At 35.0% G+C, this 13,887-nt stretch overlaps 1 pseudogene; it reads left to right on the top strand.

Annotated features, from left to right (window-relative positions):
* The first annotated feature begins 1,471 nt into the window (after positions 1 to 1,471).
* LOC127674445 (prohibitin-2-like) lies at positions 1,472 to 5,696 on the top strand (annotated as a pseudogene).
* The last annotated feature ends 8,191 nt before the right edge of the window (positions 5,697 to 13,887 follow it).

The raw sequence follows: 13,887 nt of genomic DNA, 5'->3' as shown, positions 1-13,887 counted from the left end.
AGTGAATAAAATCACAGGATTCACAATTCTTTGACATATATTTTTGACCGTGCTAATAAATGAGTATGCCAATAAAGTCAATGCAAGTTGTTCATAAATAAGCAGCCAAAAGTGCATGTGTTTTCCTAACAATAGTCAAAAATACTGACCTTCAAATGACAACTGAAGGGACGGACATTATTAACCTGTCAGCTTAAGTGTCAAAGTTCTTAACTCTTATTCCAATCAATTATTGAAAATATTGTCTTATCAAAGCATTTTGGACAACACCAGGAAGCATTACTTAAAATAAAACAATTTGTTTGAAATATGGTATTCTATGTTCAGAGAAATTTAAAATACAAGTTTCAAAACTACCAAGCTATATTCCCCAAAATTAAATCATGCTGTTCAAGATGCTACCTGCATTGTTCTGAACCAGTGATCATTTGATTTAACATTGTTCTATGATTTCAACAGAGTCATCCCTGTTCTGCTACATCTATCAAAAACCAACAGCAAACTATATAATTTTTAAAATTGTATCTCCATGAAACCTAAGATACAGAACTAGAATATTAAAAATAGACCCATCAAAGATACCTTCTGTCTTCTATTGTGTCTTCATGTATGTGATGACTGGATTTTAATTGCTTTTAGTTATTTGAAAAATATTATCACATTTTTGACACTGATTTGAATTGTGCATCTCACAGGCTGAGATAATATGCAAAACAGGCATATGCTTCTTTACTTATTCCTTTTTGGAAGCTCATTTTCTACCAGGTCACCTTTTCTGCCCTTTATTGCCAAAATGATGTATCTCCCTTGTTCTCTAACACAAATATTAAATAATACAAGCTCTACAAGAAAAAAAATCTACATTTATTTTATTTAAAGACCCTTTTATTACATGATCCTTTCAAAATTGCAACAATGTTAATGTATGAAATATTATTGATAAATAAATGGACCTTGAGAATGAGACAATCATATTTGTATTAGTTATTTTGCTTTATGACAAATATTTTACAAGAGCAACTTAAGAAAGAAGAGTTTATTTTGGCATCAAATTTGAGAATATACTTTCTATCATGACATGGATCTTGAAGTGTCAGGAACAAGAGGCGAAGAGAGATGTATGGTTATATTCAGCATTGCTTTTTCCTTTGATTTCAGCATAAGACTTTATTAGGTCATGGCATGATGCTGCACACATCTATTATGGATCTTTCATATCTGTTATCTTATTATAGAAACTCCCTCACAAGCATACCCACTGGCTTGTCTACCAGGTCAGTCTAGTTTCTGAAAAGATGACAATCAATGTTAACTATCACAAGTCTGTTGTCAACTTGACACCCAAGCATATCACTTTTAAGCTACAACTCTTTGCCCAAATAGGCTACTGACCATCAAATAATGTGAGATGCAATCAGTTCAACTTCAAATATACTCCTCCTAAAAATATACATATATGATAATAATCTAAATGACCTCACCATATAATGAGAAAGACAATGCCACAACTAGAAATCTTATGCCTCCAAGTAAAACCCCCAGTGTCAAAAATGGATTACATCAAGTTGAATTGATGGCGAAAGGGTTATCTGGAACTTGCTAAGATTTTTGTTATTGCTTATTGCCCCATAACCAATGATGACAAGATCCTGTAGCTGAAGACAATACTTGTGTCATCAAAGAGAAAAGTCAAGCATTTGCCCAAGTACAGAACTTCACTCCTGCTGACTAGTGTACATTATTATGGAAGGTTTTCTGCACACTAAAAAACGAGAAAGTAATCACTATCATTCATATATAAACACTGTGACCAACAAGAGCAATCTGAGTGTATAATAAATTGCTGCAGTAGTTACACAAATGTAATGGGAGTATCTGAACACTTTTTGTTTTAAATAGAGATCCATTCCATGAAATAGAACGCATAGCTGACACTGAAAAGTAGGTAAGAATCTGAGACTAGACAGACAATTGAGCTAGGAGCAAACTTTCTGCTATTATTCTACAAGAAACAAAGCATAAAAGGAAAAGAGTCATAGTGACATATTAATAAACATATATATCATAGTTATTCCTCAACAGTGAAGCTTCTTGTAGTAGTTGAGGTTGAACCAAGTCTAAACACTGAATAATATGCAGAATGATATCTCAGTGAGATATCTTCAATAAAACCCTCCTTTCTAAATTCAGGGATATATGCAGAAGTGGAGTCAAAAGATTTGTAAAAGCCAGTTGTTCCTGGATAAATCCAAGGAAACATTGTCTTCCAGAACAATACAGCAGATGCGTATATGAAGTAACAGAGACTGTAGCCACATGGATAAGACCTTCACAGGCTTAAGCCAGAGTGTACCCCAGCACTGAAAGTGTGAAGTTGACACGCGATTCCATTCCTAACCAAAAGCCTATTATAAAATTGATATCCACTGTGAAAAACGTGGAATTCAGTGGAATCTTACTGGGTATATCACACTCTAGGTGGGACCACATGTCCAGGACTTGTTGAACAACATAAAATAAACTTCATGGCTAAGTTATTTTGTTTCTGTGCTTTGAGTGTTGATCTTATGCATTTTGATTTTTGAAAGAAGGGAGGGAGAGAAAAAAGAAAAGGGAACATGGACAATGTTGGAAGTGTAGGGAAGTATATAAAAGCTTGTAATAGAATAATTAGTGCTCTCAGTGACTTGAATAAAACTTCTCCTCTCCAGCTCTGCCATTTGCAGAAACATACTCTCACTCTGTGACAAGCTCTCTGAATAAAGCTTTCCTTGGTAGGCATCCTAGAGTCTTGATATCATGGAAATTCTGAGATCTTCATGGAAACTTAGGCTAAACCCTCACAGCTACAAATGATGGCTTCTTGGCACTGCCTCTAATCTTGAGATACATATACATATATACATACATACATATATAATACATATATATGTATATATGTATAAATATATATATAAATGTATATATGTATACATGTATATATGTATATATATGTATATATGTATATATGTATATATGTATATATGTATATATGTATATATGTATATATGTATATATGTATATATGTATATATGTATATATATAACATATGTATTGATATATATATAACATATGTATATATTTATACATGCATATCTATATGTATCTCTAATCTTGAGATACATATATATAACATGTATAATATATGTACATATATACGTTATATATATATATATATATATATATATATATATATATATATATTACATATATAGTTGAGTCTTAAAAGCATTCTAGAACCTTGAGGATATCCTCCATGACATCCTCATTTTTGTATTAATTGTGTCTTCAAAGTACTAACTTCCTTTAGTGATAAACAGCAATATTGAATGTTAAATTGAATATACCCTTTCCTCCCCAACTTGTTTCTTGGTCATGATATTTGTGCAGGAATAGAAACCCTGACTAAGAAAACTTGATACCAGTGGGGTATTCCTCTGACAACCTGACCATGTTTCAGGAAGGACTGTGGAAGGACTTTGGAACTTTGAGCTAGAAGAGCCATTGGGATGTCTAGACCTCTGTGGGATGTTCTGTAGGAGCTTAGATGATACTGTTAAGAAGAGTGCAGAAGATGGAGGCTTGGCTTGGGAAATTTCAGAGGGAAGAGTAAAGACTCTTATCAGGGCCATTGCTGTTTTGATTATGAAGATTCTCTGGTTTTGGTTAGCTGGGGCTGAAGAATCAGCTCTAATTAAAACAATACCAGAACTACTAAAGCAAAACCTTTGCATTACTGGGACTATTGATGCTGCTTAGTTGTAAAAAAGAAATTAGAGGTCATTGATAAGGGACCAACCTCACTAAGGTCACATTTCTCTAGCCTTACAGAAGGCTTTTTATTTTGTGGTTAAAGAATTTTTTTCCTTTTTAAATTAGATATTTGGTTTATTTACATTTCAAATGGTATCTCCTTTCCTTGTTACTCCCTCCCCTTGAAAACCCCCTATCCCATTCTCCCTCTCGCTGCTCACCAGTCCCCAGCCACTTTCCTGACTGCCATTCCCCTACTATGGGGTAGGACCTTCATTGGACCAATGGCCTCTCCTCTCATTGATGTCTGAAATGGTCATCTTCTGCTACATATGCATTTGGAGCCATGGGTCCCTCCATGTGTACTCTTTGGTTGGTGGTTTAGTCCCTGGAAGCTCTGGAGGTACTGGTAGGTACATATTTTTATATATATTATTGCAGGGCTGCAAGTATCTTCAGCTCCTTGGGTCTTTTCTCTAGCTGCTCCATTGGTGACCCTATGCTCAGCCAATCACAAAAGAACACACATGGTATGTACTCACTGATAAGTGGATATTAACCCAAAATCTCGGAATACCCAATATACAACTCACAGACCACATGAAGCTCAAGAATGAAGACCAAAGTGTCGATTTCTTTATCCTTCTTAGAGGGTGGATTAAAATACCCATGGCTCACAACCAACCAATATATTGAGCAGAAGCCATTTTTAATAGAAATAAGTTCCTGAACAATTAAGTTGCTTCCTCAGAATCTGTGTTGGAAATTTAAACTTGACTTCTGGTGCCCTTTCTCCTGGGAGCTTTATGGCCCCCAATTCTCCTGTGCAAGATGAGGTCTGTAAAGTGGAATGGGGTGGAAGCTGCAGATCATGCCCTCCTGACCACTGGTGCTGCCGCCTTCAGGAAGATCAGATACAGTCGAGAACTTGAAGAACTTGGCTGGACACCTATCCGCCAGGTTCTGGGCATGGGCACACGATGCTGCTGTTGCTGGGGACTGGAACCATGGCTTTTGTCATCTCCAAATCTGTGTTCACCATGGAAAGTGCTTATGACCAGTTTCTTTAATCATATTGGTGGCATACAACAGGACATAATCCTGGAGGTAGGCCTTTACTTTTGGATCCCCTGGTTCTAGTACCCCATTATCTATGACATTTGGGCCAGACATAAAAAAATCTCCTACCCTACAGGGTCCAAAATCCTGCAGGCCATGAATATCTCCCTGCATGTGCTCCCTCGACCCAAAGCCCAGGAGCTCCCCAGCATATACCAGCACCTAGGGCTAGAGTGTAAGGGAAAAGTGCTGGTGCTCCTTGTCAATGAGGTACTCAAGAGTGTGGTGACCAAGGTCAATGCCTCACAGCTGATTACTCAGTGGGCTCAGGTGTCCCTGTTTATCTGAAGAGAGTTAGAGCATGGGAAGGACTTCAGCCTCATCCTGGATGATGTAGATATCAAAGAGCTGAGCTTCAGCTGACAGTACACAGTTGTTATAGAAACCAAACAAGTGGCCTAGGGAAGCCCAGCAGGCCAAATATTTGATGGAAAAAGTGAAGCAGGAAAAATAGAAGTTTGTGTAGGCTGAGGGAAATGCTGAGGCTGCCAAGATACTTAGAGACATACTGGACAAAAATCCCAGCTCTGTTAAGATGTGAAAGATCCAGGCTAGCCAGAACAACTCTAAGAGAATCACCATGTCAGAAACAAATCTACCTCACAGATGACAGCCTTGTACTGAATGTACAGAATGAAAGCTTTACTTGGGAAAGTAACAGCCTCATGAGGGTAATAAATAAGAATGGACATCAAGAATCACACCACATATGCATCAATTTCTTTAGTTTTGAGGAGCCAGCGAAGGAGTCAAGCACACCCCATTTTGACCTAAGTATTATATGATAGATTCCTCTGTACCTGCCCTCTTGGATTAAGGAAAACTGAAACATCAAAATTTTAAGCATTTTCTCCTCTTTGTATTGACCATGTTTTGGGGGAAACAATAATTTCTCAGTGATTACCTAAAGTGTTGTCCTCCAGGAATTTGGGGATATAACCACCGTGCCAGTATTTCTTAATAAAATTTTTATTAAAACTCGTATTTAAGAAGTAAAACTATATCAAGAAATCACAGGAAATAAGTAATTTCAATCCAGCCAAAATGAGGAAATCACACACAAACACACACACACACAAACACACACAATTACACACTCAAACACACATATCCACTAACAGTACCTACATCAAAATAACAGGAATTACAATCACTGGTCCTTAATATCTCTCAACATCAATGGACTCAATTTACCAGGCTTAAAGAATGAATGTAAAAACAGGATATAAACCCACCTCACTCAGCCATAAAGATACAAATTAACTAGAATAAAGGAGCGGAAAAAGTTTCTCCAAGCAAATGGATCCAAGAAGCAAGCTGGAGTAGCAAACCTAATATCTAATAAAATAGAATTTCAAACAGATTTATTAAAAAACGACAGAGAAGGACACTTCATACTCATCAAAGTAAAAATCTATCAAGATGATATCTTACTTCTGAACATCTATTACCCAAACAAAGGGTACCCACATGTGTAAAAGAAACATTTATTTCTAAAGCTCGAATCAAACACTGAACTCCACACAATAATAACGGGAGATTTCGCCACCCCATTCTGACCAATTGACAGGTCATTCAGACAAAAACTATACAGAGAAACGATGAAATTAATAGACATTATGAATCAAGTGGACCTTACAGATATCTATAAAATATTTCACTTAAAAGGAATAAAAAACATCTTTTCAGTATCTCATGGATCCTTCTCCAAAACTGTCCATATATTTCGTCACAAAGAAAGCTTCAACAGATACAAGAAAATGAAAATAACTCCTTGTATCTTATTAGACCATCATGGACTCAAGCTGCATTTAAACAACAGAAATACCTGAAATCTTATACACTCATGGAAATTGAACAATTCTCTACTCAATGATCTCTGCATCAGAGAAGAAATAAAATAGAAAGAAATTAAAGAATCTCCAGAATTCAATGAATACTGAAAACACAAAATACCTAACATTATGGGACACAATGAGTACAGTGCTAAGAGGAAAACATATAGTACTAACTGCCTCTGTAAAGAAATCAAAAAGTTTTCATATAAGCAATTTAGAAGTAAACCTGAAAGCTCTATAATGAAGAGAAATCAAGCACACCAATGGAGTATAAGGCAGGAAATAACCAAAATCAGGGCTGAAATAAAGCAGAAAAAGAAAACAATACAAATCATCAAGAAAAATACAAGCTTTTTTTTTTTTTTTAGAGAAAATCAAGAAGATAAATAAATCCTTAGTCAAACTTAACCAAGAGACATAGTATCCAAATAAGCAAAATCAGTAATAAAAGGGTAGACATAACAACTGACACTGAGGAAGTTCAAAGAATCATTAGGTGTTACATCAAAAGACTGAACTACACTGTTGTAAGCAAATGTATGGTTTTCTAGACAGGTACTAATTACCAGAGTAAAATCAAGGTCAAGAAAACTATGTAAACAGTCCTATAAACCATAGAGAAATAGAAGTAATCATTAAAAATCTCCCAACCAAAAAAAGTTCCAGAGGGTTTTATTGCAGAATGCCACAAGACTCTCAATGAAGAGCCAACAACAACACTCCCCAATTTATTCCATAAAATAGGAACAGAAAATCAATACTGCCAATCTTATTCTGAGGACATAGTCATCATGATACCTAAGTCACACAAAGATTCAAAAAAGAGAACTTCAGACTGATTTCTCTTATGAGCATAGATACATAAATACTCAATAAAATTCTCAAAACCCAAATCATGGAACATATCAAAGAGAACATCAAAGAAGACCAAGTAGGCTTCATCCCAAGGATGCAGGGATGATTCAATGTACAAAAATCCATCAACTTAATCCACTATATATCAAATTGAAAAAAAAATATCATATGAACATCTCATTAGATGCTGGAAAGGCCCATGACAAAAACCAACACCACTTCATATTAAATGTATTAGAAAAATTAGCGGAAACAGAGAACGTACCTAATCGAAATCAAAGCAATATATACAGCAACCCAATAGCCATCATCAAACTAAATGAAGAGAAAAATAAAGCATTTCCATGAAAACCAGGGACAAATCTGCCCATATGGTCCCTTTGTATTCAATATAGTACATGAAGTCCTAGGAAGAGCAATAACACAACTAAATTTTAGATGGACCTTTAATCCAGAGATTAACTGGATATAAATTGGAAAGGAAGAAGTCAAAGTCCAGCTATTTGCAGATGATAAGATAGTATACAAAATAACCCTTCTCCAATTCAACCAGAGAATACCTACATCGGATAAACATCTTCAGCAAAGTGATTGGAGACAAAATTAACTCAAAGAAATCAGTAGTCATTCTTTATACAAATGACAAATGGGATGAGAAAGAAATTAGTGAAACAACACGCTTTATAATAGACATTAATAATATAAAATATCTTGGTCTAACTCTAACCAAGCAAGTCAAATATTTATATGAGAATAACTTCTAGTCCCTGAAGAAGAAAATTGAAGAAGATATCAGAAGATGAAAATATGGCCAAGTTACCAAATGGAATCTACAGATTCAATGTAAAACCCATAAAATTTCCAACACAGTTTTTTTCAAATAAACCTTGAAAGAGCAATCTCAAATTCATATAGTAAAACAAAATGACCAGGATAGCCAATCCAAACCTGTACAAAAAGTGATACTTAGGCAGGAATCATCATCCCTGACCTCAAGCTGTACTACAGAGGAATAGTGATATAAACTGCATGGTTTGACATAGAAATAGACACACTGAACAAAGGAATCAAATCAGACCCAGAAATAAATCCACACTCTTATGGACACATAAACATTTATAAAGAAGCCAAAAGAATCTATATGAAATGGTGCTGGACTAACTAGATATCTAAAGTAGAAGAATGAAAATAGATCCCTATTTATCACACTGCACAAAGCTCAAGTCTAACTGGATCACGGACATGAGTATTAAAACAGATACAATAAATCTCATAGAAGAGAAAGTGGGAAATACTCTTGAATACAACGGTACAGGAAAAAATTTCCTGAACAGAATATCAATGGGATTGGGTTTAAGATCAACAATAGATAAATGAGACCTCATGAAATTGCAAAGCTTTTGTTAGGAATAAACTGTCGATAGGACAAATCAGCAATCCCCAGACTGGCAAAGGATCTCTACCAACCCTATATTCAATAGATGGCCAATATCTAAATTTACAAAGAACTCAAGAAATTAGACAACAGCAGCACAATTACCTGAATTAAAAAGTGGGGTTCAGAACTAAACAGAATTCTCAGCAGAGGAATCTGGAATGGTCAAGAAGCACATAAAGACAATTTCAAGTCCTCAGTCACAGGGAAATGGAAACCAATACAATTATGAGGTTCCATCTTACATCCTTCAAAATAGCTAAGATCAAAAACTCAAGAGATAGCATATGTAGGCCAAGAATTGGATCTAAGGGAACACTCCTATATTTCTTGTTGGTAGTGCAAATTATACAAACTCTTTGAAAATCAATTTGGTATTTTCACAGAAAACTGAATAGTTCTACCTCAAGACCCAGCTATACCACTCCTGGGCATATACCCAAAAGATGCTGCAATATACCACATTTGCTCAATTCTCTTAATAGTGGATTTATTTGCAATAGCCAGAAACTGAAAACAGCCTAGATGTCCCTCAGCTGAAGAACTGATAAATCAAATTTTGTACACAATTCATCTATTAAAACAAAGACATCAGGAAGTTTGAAAGCAAATGGATAGAACTTGAGAATAACATCCTGAGTGAGGTAAGCCAGTCTCCAAAGTGCCAGGAACCAAACTGACTTTACTTTTAGTTTAGAGTTCATTTTAAAGTTAGGCTTCAGTTTTGACTTTTCCTTAGCTACAGACCTTGGAGAAATTGAGTGGTCACTGTGCCCTCCCAGAAGAAGACAACATCTTGCAGCTGCCAGAGATTCACCTTGTCTGAATGCCTAGACTATATGAAGAATCCCACTTGCTCACTTCTTCCCCTGACTGTATAAGTTTCCTGAGAAAATACAATTTACTAAGTCTTGAGCAGTTAATTTGTCTTGACCTCATTCTTCATGTCTTCTGTCTCTGTTTCTCTGCCCTTCTCTTCTAGGGTCCCCTGTCAAAAACCCCTGTGGGCTGGGGCAACTGGCGCCCAACATGAGGCTCCTTCCTGAGTAAGGATCACAGAAAATGTTGTCTTAAAGGAGCGGCTGCTCATCATTTGGAACCACATGCTCATCATTTGGAACCACCTGCTCACCATTTGGAACCACCGTAATGCTCATTTGTGGGAGATCTAGGATAATTGGTCACCACAGAGGCGTGTCTCTGGGAGATCTAGGATATTTGGTCACAACAGAAATGCTTGTCTGTGGAAGATCTAGGATATTTGATCACCACAGAAATGCTTGTCTGTGGGAGATCTAAGATATTTGGTCACCACAGAACCGCTTGTCTGTGGGAGATCTAGGATATTTGGTCATGACAGAAACACTTGTCTGTGGGAGATCTAGGATATTTGGTCACCACAGAAACACTTGTCTGTGGGAGATCTAAGATATTTGGTCACCACAGAAACACTTGTCTGTGGGAGATCTAGGATAACTGGTCACCACAGAAATGCTTGTCTGTGGAAGATCTAGGATATTTGGTCATCACAGAAATGCTTGTCTGTGGGAGATATGGGATAAATTGTTCACCATTGAGCTGCTTATTTGTGAGAGATCTAGGATAGTTGGTCACCACAGAAACACCTGTCTGTGGGAGATCTGGGATAATCCGGGTGATGTATTTTGGGACAGGTATTAAATAAACATGAAACTTTTCTTAATGGTCTCAAGGAGGCCTTCAAGACACGAAGAATAAGGGTTAAAAATAAGATCTTCACAAATGTTTTATTTTTATAGCAAATAAAATAAAGACTAAAAACAAAAACCAACAAAAATAAAAAAAAAGTTGCTAGAAAAATTCTTAGCTCAAATATAATTATATTGTGCATGGCTCTCAAGAAATAGAAATGGTAGATATATAAATAAAAAAACTCATACATGTTGAGAAGAAAATGGAGAGGTTAGAAAAGCAGAGCACTGGGGAGAAATTATCAGTGGCTGCCACTGTGCCTCCTCTCCCTTCTCTGGAAGAATTCCCAGAAGGAGATAAAGAGTTAGATCTTGAACAAGAGAGAGAGAGAATAGGTTTCAGAAAAGCAGTTGTTCCACATGAGATGTGGTATCAAAAGAAGGAAAATGCTTATAAGCTATTTCTGGTGTCTCCTGAGGACTAAGAGAAAGAGGGAGACATCCTGCTTCCTCCATGAATCCTACTGGAGATATCCTTACTTCTGGTTATGATATCTGGATCTCTTTGGGACATCAAATTTTCTTCCCTGACTTTTGTCTGTCCTTGGTGCACCATATGTCTGTCCATGTCTGTCAATTTGTGTTGTTTTTGTTGTTTGAATGATTGATTGTTGTGTGTTTCATGTTTAAAAAAATGGTTAAAACTTTATCTGCTGGCTGTCCATGGTTTGATTTAGTTTAACTTGTTTAAAAGGCAGTTTCAATTTGCACAAGAGAAACTGATAAGTTACCCTGCACTATGGCTGGGAGTCAAGTGCAGCTGGAGAAGTCCTGCTCGGGGCTGGTAATCTACACAAGCTGCTCTTAAATGGGCCAATGGCTTTTCAACATCTTTAGTAAGAGAGCTGATGGCTGTTTCTCTTAAATAACAAAAAAAAAAATTCTATGATTGTGGTTTTTGGGTTCAACAAATGACAAGGTGCTTTTCTCTTGAAATTACAGCTAAAACATATGTAAGAAATTTTGTCTGGTTTAAATAAGTATATGTTTATAACAACTTCATTTTTGTTCCTGACTGGCTCTTAAGATATAAATATGTTCTACATGTCTCGGTTATAGAGTATTGACTTAAAGTTATTGGGTATGTTTAAAAATTTATAACATTGGTAACAGAAAGTTAGCTTAAAATTGGTAACTCAAGGTTGGAGTCATTCTAAAGAACAGGTGACATGAGCCAACCCAGAAAAACAGGTCTCTAAAGCTACTTCTAAATTGAGATAATATTTATGTAATTCTTATCCTAGAAACTAGACTTATAAAAGATAGAATTTAAGACAATGTCGCTTTACTGATGCATTAGAAGTTACACTGTCATGCATTCAAAGTAAGAACTGGCACTCAAAACTTGTATGTGAAAGTAATGCTCTTGATATTAATTTTAAAATGAATAGATTATTAAAAACTGAGTTTTGATCTTCAAAATTATGGGCATGCTCTAATATTACAAAAAAAATTAAAATATAGTTAAACTGCCAATGTTCCATTAGTTTAAGTTTACAATTCAATCACAATCTCAGGATTTTAACTCATCCATATTTGTAATTAAAAAAAGAAATCAGACTAGTAGATCAGTTATCCTAAACAAGCTGTCAAGCACAGAAAATTCAAATAACAAAAGATAGTTTATTTGATTTAAATGACTTTCAAAAGCTTTGAGAAAATGTTAATTTGTTAAGACCTCACCTCAAGTTTGCCACAGAAGAACATAAACCTCTGTTTGGTAGTCTCAAGGGGAATGCACATCCTAATCCCCTGGACAATTAACTGATGAGGGATAAATAACAATGCAAAAAAAGTCAATTGTTGGCTGTTTCACAGCTGTCCTTTGACAAAAGGGACCATTAATGTAAATTCATATTTCTTCACTTCCAAGTTGAAACACCCTATTATAATTGTGTTGCTATGTTAATACAAAATTATAAGATAGAATCATAAAAATATTTTATAAAAGAACTACATTTTTCCTTAGTCCACACAGCAATTACATTGGTTATTGAAGAATACTAATATTTGGCCTATTGCATAGCAAACTTGTAAAGCAAATTTGATAATCATTATTCCAAAGACAAGTTTTTAGAATTTGCCTTTATGCATACTTTTGTAAATATATACATGCAGCCAATAAAAAATACATTTGCTATATTTATAAACAGCTCCTCTAATGATAGAGAAATATATATAATTAGATCACATGTTTATCCTCTTAACTATCTCTCCTCTTTCACAAATAATTAAGTTATGTGCTATAGCCACTGTTTTTTAAAAATGTAAAAAAAAATCAAGCTTTTAATTTGTAGATTGATAATTAAAATAGATAGCTCATGGCTTACAACTGCTTAAAATTATATTTTTATAGATATTGCCAATTTTCAAGTTTTATACAAATACAGCTTAATTTAAGAAACATGTACTGTTTCTTGCTTTTAGGGCACTTAAAAGCTCATACTAGATTGTCCAGACTTCTTAATGAAGACAATGCCACAACAGATTTACATATCAGGCAGATTATAAACTTTTCACAAAGGTCTCATTTTTTACATTATCAAAATAATAATAGCTTAAGAAAATAATTTGATATTTCTAGAAAAAAAATACAAGTCAGATTATTAAGACTTGTCCTCAGTGTCCTCAAGTTCTTCATGTACCACATAATAGTGTTAATCCTTGAGGATTTGTACCTTCTCAAGACAAATAGATATAACTCATATTTCTGATTTAAAAAAATTAAAAAATATACATATGACTATTAACAGCTTATCAAGCTTTCTAATTACAGTTGTGATAACAGGAGAAGCAACTAAAACTAAAATTAGTCATTGCCTATGTTGTTTTTCTATATTAGATGTTTCAAATAAGATTAAGACAAATATAACTGACTATTACAGTCAGTCATTTGAGATGTTTTGTTAACAATTTAATATTAGTCATATCACTAAGATTCTTTATGATCCTCAAGGATAAGATATTGTGGAACAGGCCCATAGAATTTTAAAACAATATTTTTATAAATAAAAGAGGGGAGAGTCGTATCTCTGCACACACACAAAAAATTGAAATTTCAATGCCAAGAAACTCTCTGAGTGTGGGGAAGAGGGCATGTTTGTGTTTTTTCTGCAGG

The sequence above is a fragment of the Apodemus sylvaticus genome, chromosome X (genome assembly GCF_947179515.1).
Source record: "Apodemus sylvaticus chromosome X, mApoSyl1.1, whole genome shotgun sequence".
Lineage (NCBI taxonomy): Eukaryota > Metazoa > Chordata > Mammalia > Rodentia > Muridae > Apodemus > Apodemus sylvaticus.
Note: the sequence above shows the minus strand (reverse complement) of the source record. Positions and strands in the feature narration are given on the sequence as shown.